An 8891-nucleotide genomic window follows, 5' to 3' on the forward strand; every position below is an offset into this window, starting at 1 on the left:
TCATGTAAGTAAATCATGTATCGAATTGCTAAAACTCATATAGATGAGTTTCAACGATGTTTCATCTAAGTTCCAGTCCATTTGACCCGTCGCTATTAACTTCATGCAATTTTTTGATCAGGGTTGTCTAGTCCCGCGCATCCGGTGTCACTCGCCCATTGTCCATTTTGCGGCTCGTCACACCATGCATTTTTTTGTTGGGACATTCTTTGTGGTTTGTTTTTTCTGTGTTGTAGTTGAAAAGACAAGTTGTTTGTATAAGTCGAAGAGATGAGCTGGCCGCTAGCTCATCAGTTCTTCTCATCTCTCTCTCTCATTCTTCTTTGTCTTTGGAGCAGAGGTAACCCGAGGATGGATCTGCTTTTAAACTCTACGATGACAGGCAACAACCTTTTTTTTGGCAAGTCTAACCCTAATATGTAAGAAGCCCGATTTTTTCTTGTCCTACTTTGTGAGTGCACTGTTCATACGCAACTTGGCCTGGCCCATTTTTGTCTCAGTTGTAACTCCACCCTCAACACGTAACTGGGGACCCGACCACTTTTGTCCCGGTTGCAAGTCCACCCCTGACATGCAAGTCCACCCCTACAAGCCCATTTTTGACTCGTAACTGGGCACGTGTTTCGTCTTTCATCCCAACTGAAGTTGATAATTGACTTGCAATTGGGCTTGTAGTTTCGTAGTTATCCTAGTTGCAAGTCCATCTTCCATTCGCAACTGGGTTTATATTTCTCCCATTTGCAAGCCTACCCTCAACTTGCAACTAGACATGTTTTTGTTTTTCATCCCAGTTGCAAGTCTACCCCTGACTCGCAATTGGGCTCGATGTTTCGTAGTTGTCTTAATTTCAAGTCCATCTTCAACTCGCAACTGGGATCACTGTTTTGTTGTTGTCCTACTTGCAAGTCCACCCTTAACTTGTGAATGGGCCCATATTTTTGTTGTTGTCCTAGTTGCAAGTCCACCCTCGACTCGCAACTCGGCATGTGTTATGTTTTTCATCTCAGTTGCAAGTCCACCCGTGAGTCGAAACTGAGCTCGTAGTTTTTGTTATCCTAGTTACAAGTCCTACCTCGACTCGCAACTAGGCCCATAGTTTCTTTTTTCCCAGATGCAAGCCCACCCTTGACGTGCAACTGGGCTTGTGTTTGGTGTTTCATCCCAGTTGCAAGTCCATCTTTGACTCGCAACTGGACCGTAGTTTGTTTTATCCTAGTTGCAAGTCGACCATTGACTCGCAATTGGGCTCGTAGTTTGTAGTTGTCCCAGTTTTATGTGCATCCTTGAGTCGCAACTCAACTCATAGTTCTCTTAGTTGCAAGCGCGCCCTTGATTCGCAACAAGCCATGTCTATTGTTTTCCATCCAAGTTACAAGTCCACCTTTGACTCGCAACTGGGCTCATAGTTTGTTTCATCCCACCCTCAATTTGCAATTACTGGTCTTGTCCCCCACTACATTTAACGCCTTCAATGCTAATGCAACTCGGCGTGGCTGGGTTGGGTTGTGGAATTGACGTTCTCGGGGGTGATTGACCTTTTTCATAGCTGCAAGTCCACCATTGACTCGCAACTCGGGCTCGACCTTTTACTGTCCCAGTTGCAAGTCCACCCTCGACTCGCAACTGGGGCCCAACCTTTTTTGTCCCAATTGCGAGTCCACCCTCGACTCGCCACTAGGGGTCCGATCTTTTTTTGTCCTAGTTGCAAGTCCACCCCTCGACAGCGAAAAACCGCAGATGAGCCGGCCCAAGTAGCTAGGATACTTTTTCTATTTTGTTTTGTTTTTTCTTTATGATTTTTTATTTTTATATTTTATCATTTTTTTTCTTTCATTGGTTTTCCTCTTGTTTTAATCCCAGTTGCAAGTCCACCCTTGACTCGCAACTAGGACCATAGTTTGTTTCATCTCAGTTGCAAGTCAACCCTTGACTTGTAGTTTCATATTTGTCCCAGTTGCAAGTCCATCCCTCGACTCGCAACTGGGCACGTAGTTGTCCGAGTCCCAAGCCCACCCCAACTCACTATTGGAGCCTATGTTTTGTTTTTCGGGTTTACTGTTTCACATCTAGATGTGAAATAATACCTCAAATCTAAGTGCATTATTGTAGGATAACTCTTTGCTATAAGATTTTTGTTTTGTTTTCCCTTGTTTTTTTCCTCATTTGTTTTTAAACTTTTGTTTTTCTATTTTCTCTTTTTGGTCTTTTTAAATTCATATTTTTCAATAAATAAATAAATTCACCATTTATTTTATTTCCTATAATTTCCATGCAAGCGCTCTCTCTACCTTCCGCCTCGTTTGTTGCTTTTTGTTTATTAGATATCATGTTGTTGTCTAGGCCTGTTTGGCTTCGCTTTTGTTGGTCCTCGACTCACAACTGATGCCTGGCATTGTTTTGTCCCAGTTGCAAGTACATCCTCGACTTGCAACTGGAGCCCAAATTTTTTTGTCGGAGTTCCAAGTCCGCTCTAGTCTCGCAATTGGGACCCAGTATTTTTTCCCTAGTTGCAAGTCCATCATCGACTCGCAACTGGGGTTCGACTTTTTTTTCTAATTACAAGTGCACCCTCGACTCGCAATTGGGGTTCGAACTTTTTTCTCCCAGTTGCAAAACCCCCCTCTCGACTTGTAACTAGGACATGACTTTTTTCTCAGTTGCAAGTCCACCCTCAACTCGTAATTGGGGTCCGACCTTTTTTGCCCGATTTCCAAGTCCACTCTCGAGTCGCAACTGAGGCCTGACCTTTTTTTCCCTGTCGCAATTGCACTCTCAACTCACAACCGGGTCTCGACACTTATGGTCCTAATTGTAAGTCTGCCCTTGACTCGCGACGGGGCTCTCGCCTTTTTTGTCTCAGTTGAAAGTCCACCCTCAATTCTTAACTAGGCCTCAATCATTTTTGTCCTAGTTACAGGTTCACTCTCGACACAAAATGGGGTAGACTTTTTTTCGCAAGTTGCACAGCCACCCTCGACTCGCAACTGGGACCAACCTTTTTGGTCTGAGTTACAAGTTCACTCTTTACTCGCAACTAGGGCACAACCTTTTTTGTTCGAGCTGCAAGTCCACCCTCGACTCGCAACTAAGGTCCAACCTTTTGTGTCCGAGTTGCAAGTCCACCCTTTATTCGCAACTAGGGCCCCAACCTTTTTTTGTCCGAGTTGCAAGTCCACCCTCGACTCGCAACTGGGGCCAACCTTTTTTGTCTGACTTGTAAGTCCACCCTCGGCTCGCAAGTGGGGCCCCGCCTTTTTGAGTCCCAATTGCGAATGCACCCTCGATTCGCAACTGGGACCCGATCTTTTTCCCAGTTGCAATTCCACCGTCGACTCGATCTTTTCTTTTCCCAGTTGCAACTCCACCCCTCGACTCGCAAGTATGGCCCAACCTTTTTGGTCCCAGTTGCAAGTCCAAACTCAACTCGCAACTAGGGCCCGACCTTTTTCCTTCCTAGTTGAGAGTCCACCCTCGACTTCTAGTAGGGGTCCGACCTTTTTTTGTCCTAGCTGCAAGTCCACCCTCGTCAGCGAACAAACTGCAGAAGAGGCCGCCGAAGTAGCTAGGATACATTTTTTGTTTTGTTTTCTCCATGTTTTTTTATTTATCATTTTTTCATTGGTTTTTCTCTACTTTTATTTTTTCTATTTAAAAAATTGATCTCATTTCCTATGATTCTTTTTTCTTTTTTATAAATTCACAAGTTTCAATAAATGTTTCAAATATGTAAATTTGTTCATTTTTCTAAAATTGTTCGTGTTTATCTATTTTTTAAAGCAAATCAAAATGTGTTCATTTTTTGTTCTCTTCTTATTTATCTATTTTTTCTATTTGGGTTTCTCTTTCTTTTTTGTTTTCTCTTGTTTGCTTTTAGTACAATGTATATGAAAAAAGTTCGCTTTTAGTTCATCGTATATAATAAAGTTCATCATGTATCAAAAAAGAATGTTCACTGTATATTGCAAAAAAAAATGTGTGTATTCAGAAAATGATCATCATATATTAAAGGATTGTTCATCATATATTAGAATTTTTTTGGTATTCGCTAACATTTTTTATAATTTTAAAAGAATATGTAAATTCATGAACATGTTTTTTGAAATATGTTTTGACCAAACTTTGTTCCTTATAGAAAATTAATTATAAAATAATAAGAGTGAAAAACGCAAAAACCAAAAGACAAAAAGAAAAAAACATTGGTAGCCTACAAGCTAGCAATGAGAGATGTACTTGTAAATGTATAACGATCAGACGCAAAAGCTAACAAATCGACGTTTGGACTAGCGAGCAGTTTTTTCCGGAAAAAACTAGCGATCAGTTTTTTTACCGGTAGCTAGCAACCAGATTTTTTCAGGGAGCTAGTGACCAGATCTGACGCTAACTGAGTTATTAAGTGTTTGTGTTTATCATTATGCAAGAACAGCCCTTGGTTCTAGCGGCTATAAGTGAGTGTTTAAGAGTAGGAGGTAGGAAGTTCAACAACTGGTACGTGCGCCCTTGTTTCCTTTTTTTTTCCAGAAACTGAGCCGGATAAAAAAGAGCAAACAAACAATAAAACAGCAGGTTGGCTGGACGTTCTTTGCGTTTCTTTTTCCAGAAACTGAGCCGAATAAAAAAAAGCAAAAAATAAACAGTAGCTTGGCTGGACAATTAACAAAAAAGAATGACATCATATTAGATGTGAGTCTAGATGTGATATAGACAGACCCTTAAATTTAATTAGAAAAGTGACGTGGCCACATTAGCTTCTCCAAACATTGGCTTCTACTCTCTTCATCTCATAATGTAAAACGTTTTTTAATACTAGTTTATCTTTGATGATGACCGAATTGATACGTGTGGAGAGTAATAGCTGAGGATCCCATGTACGTGTGGATTTGATCCCGACACACAGCAGCAGCAGTTCCTCGTCCACCCTGAATATTGACTACACCATTTGCATTAATCTTTAGGCAGCCGAGCGGTGGAGGGGACAAAGGCAATCATATAGTCGCGCAGACGCTTGCAGCAGAATTCGGTTTTGGTTTCGGGGGTTAGCCAAGGTTACTAATGAAACTTCGGATGAACATATGGGTAGACATGGGCGGCTGGAAATGTGTTTATGAATCATCTTTCGTCGCGTTGTCCATATTGCCCATAATCTTTCCCTACTAATAATACTATACTAATACTAATACTATACTAATACTAATACTAATACTAATACTAATACTAATACTATACTAATACTATACTTACTAATACTATACTAATACTAATACTAATACTAATACTAATAAAGCACGGAGTGCTTCTGCCCGTCCGTCGTCGCTATCGATTTTGCATAAAAGTCCTTCAGTTTATTCGAATTCAACCCGCAGTCCCTGTTTAAGTGGATACTATGATATACGTCGTTCTTACAAAAAGGACCCTGCATTTTGTTATTCGGTTGCTAGCGAGCGAGACGAGGTGGAGATCAAGGTTGGCCGCGATGCAGACGATGCCCGGCGCGGCGGCTGCGATCTCCGGCCAGATCCGGTCGAGGAGGCGAGGCCGTGGCGATCTAGGAGGCGCGGGAGGAGCTCCAGCGGCGGAGCTTCAAGTCCAAGTACATGGCGGCGGCGTTCCTCGCCAGTTCCGAGCGAGATGGGGCTCCGATGCAGACGATGCCGGGCGCGGCGGCGGCAATCTCCGGCCAGATCCGGTCGAGGAGGCGAGGTAGGGGCCGGATCCTATTCCGGGGGCAACATGGAGGCGATCTACAAGGCGCGGGAGGAGGTCCAGCGGCGGGGCTTCAACTCCAGCGGGCCCCTTTTCGATGGACGGGACCGCCCACGTCGCCAGCAACTCCCCGAAGGCCGACAGGGCCTCCTCCTCTGCGTCCTCGACCGACTCGGCCTCCCGGCGCTCCCGGCCGCGGAAGGGGATTCACCTGCGGCGGCGCCGGTGACTATTGTCCGCTCAGAGAGGAGAGGGCAGCTAAGGCGACGACAAGGGCGCCGGTGAAGACGTGCAGGACCTCACACTGCCGCCGGGGATGTCCTTCGCGGCGATTCTCTCCCAGGTGAGCGTCCCACGCACACACATCCCGTATACTTGGTGTTAATTTCTTAGTTTGTCCACTGCAAGTTAAGATGTGAACAATTGCGAGTACTGTCAGTATGGAACGGTTGAAGTGCAGAACAAGTGGAAATCTGTTCATGTGTCTACGCTGCAGGTTTGGAAGGGGATCACTGATGGGGAGCTCGATGTGCTGGACACATTTGAAGAAGAAGAGTATGTGAGGGAAGTTGTTGGCATCTCACTGACCGTAAGTCCATTCGCCGGCCTACGTCTCTGCTTCAGCTCATGGTAGCCGGATTCATGTCGAGCTGCAAAATTCAGTGGAATGTTTAGTTCAAATCAGTTATCCTGACACCCCTTTTCATGATTGAGCCTTCTGTTTTGGAGCACACAGATAAAACTGCTATCAATTGGTTTTGTTCTATCATGAAAGACCACTTTTCGTTTGGCACTTAGAGAGCAATTCTTCACTAGACTGTTCCACGAAAAGAGGATTGAGTACTTCGGATTTGCAGGATTCGCGGGATACAGTGATCGACTATGCATACATATGGGGGAATGTAGATGATCCTGGCCTCTATAGTGAATGGGATTTTGATGTGAGTATTTCCCTTCATGCTAATCGTAAGCATATTTGGTATATTGATTGAAAGGCGGACAAACACTGCCACTATCTAACTAAGCAAAGATGTTGCTATGAGAAGCAAAGCTGTTGCAATGTATCTTTATTAGATTACATGTATAATGCTACTATTTGTTAAACAGTCTCCATTTTCTCAGCTGGCCCAATACTTTTGCTGATCAGAATTTTGGTACGAAGAATAACATCACTAATTTACTAGCTCTAAGAAAATCACATGCTTGATTTCCTGAATATGTCCCTATGTGCTGCCAACCCGTATATGTTGTTTGGTAATGTCTTATTTTCTTTGGATCCCATGGGCATATTTCAGTAGTATCCATTCAAGCACTGACCTGTACTACTATGCTGCTTCTCCATCACTTCTGGTTCGTGAAGGTCGACGGCTCTGCCGACGTGAGGGATCTCAGGTCGCCGTCGCCCTTTGGGAGCTCCCTCTCCTTCCTGCCTTCTTACCGTGGTGCCAGGGATCAACGTCCAGACGCCAACACGATAGAGCTATTGTGCTGCTGCCTCAGGTTGTCCAGGCGCGTCATCGGTCCCAGCTACCCATCATCAAGATCCGACGTCCTTTGTCCTTTTTTCCGATTGATGTGAGTAAGCCTCCACTACCCGCTTCCAACTCTGTAAAATTTGTTGTTGTAGTTGGCATGAGAGGCGCCTTGATGCAAAGCTACAGGTTTACGTGGGTGTTGCTGGCTGCTTCCCTCTTGCCCCCTGGCCAGCAGGGTCCTCCATGACCAGGGCCCCCAAGCTAAGGAGTAACATGCTGCAGCTTCTGCCCACCACCATGTATGAGACATCGAAATCTAGGAAGCTGCAGGTTTGTGAGACATTCATGCTCACCATGTGTTCTCTGAAATGCTCCCATGTAGATATATATAAATTGATGTTTATATATTATAAGCATTTGTAAAATGTTCATGTACAATGTAGTATGCAACAATAAATCACATCTCCCAGCAATGGCTACTTACCATTACTCTTATCACCTTAGACTAAGTAGTAGTATGAATTAGATGACTCGGCACTTATGTTTTCGTAGTAGGTTTTGTGTCCTTCGCGTACTTACAGTTCAAAGATAAATTTGGTACATGGCTGATTGACTTTGTTCGTGTGGATTACCAGTTTAGCAGCAATGATGGACTTTGTTTATGTGGAGTACCAATTTAGCAGCAACTCTGTTGTAACTTTGGCAACACAACCAACATCAAGTGTCACACTGGTAGTCTAGGGTCCATCATGTACGTGTAGTTCATCGTCCATTTCTGAATCACCAAGGATTGATTTTATTGACACAATATTCTCTACATGTTGTTTTCTATTAGGTAAAAACAATTATTGGCTCCTCATGTAATCTACAATAAGTATCCCTTTTGACACTCATTTAAGTAGAATTTTTTATTATTATTGTGGAAGCAGAAACACACTTCAGAAGGATTTCATGTAGTATGTACTTTGAGTTTTCAGAGTCTATTATTGACATGGATTTTCCTTCTGCTAGAGAGGCTGGTGCCAAATCTACATCAGAACAACGGCAAGTTAACAAACGAGGAAGCTGGAGTTGTACTGTGACTATTGTTAGATCTGTTTTTGCACTTCTGAATTTTACTTGAAATGAATCTCGAAGGTACAACTCCTGCAGAGTGCTAGCGCCCACCTACAGATGACAAGATTTTCTTCTTCTGAATGTAATGAGGCATGATCCACAAACTCTTCATAGAACTTTGAAGCAAAATATTGATCCCCTGCATGCATATATGATTGCGAACCAATTATTTTTCAATCCGTTCCTTTTTACCATAATATTTTTCTGGGTGATGTAACATAAGTATATTATTGGTACAATTAAGTGATATCATTAGTACTTCCTCCGTCCAAGAAAGCTTGTCCCTCAAATGGATGTATCTAGCACTAACTTGGTGCTAGATACATCCATTTGAGGGACACACTTTTTCGGACGGAGGGAGTACTTGATTTATCTGGGCATAAAAATGTCTGGGATAATAGCTCTAGCACTCATGCCGACAATTTGAAAATGGTAGGACTACCTTTACCTTTACCCATATAGAAGTGATAATCCCCTCCCCCCTACATATATAGCGTTTTTTCTCCCGTTGCAACGCACGGGCATTTTTGCTAGTGTTACAAAAACAAGGATGACATGTGTATGTGATAATGATTCCAAGAGAAACAAGTCATAGCGAAA

The 8891-nt window shown here is 43.2% G+C and overlaps 1 long non-coding RNA gene across 1 annotated transcript; it reads left to right on the forward strand.

The window, feature by feature from the left end:
- The first annotated feature begins 6607 nt into the window (after positions 1 to 6607).
- Positions 6608 to 8289, forward strand: LOC119322392. Its single transcript, XR_005155581.1, has 4 exons — positions 6608 to 6641; positions 7061 to 7275; positions 7362 to 7505; positions 8187 to 8289. It is a non-coding gene; the product is annotated as an uncharacterized LOC119322392 (long non-coding RNA).
- Positions 8290 to 8891: the final 602 nt, after the last annotated feature.

Source organism: Triticum dicoccoides, chromosome 6B (genome assembly GCF_002162155.2).
Source record: "Triticum dicoccoides isolate Atlit2015 ecotype Zavitan chromosome 6B, WEW_v2.0, whole genome shotgun sequence".
NCBI classification, from domain to species: Eukaryota; Viridiplantae; Streptophyta; class Magnoliopsida; order Poales; family Poaceae; genus Triticum; species Triticum dicoccoides.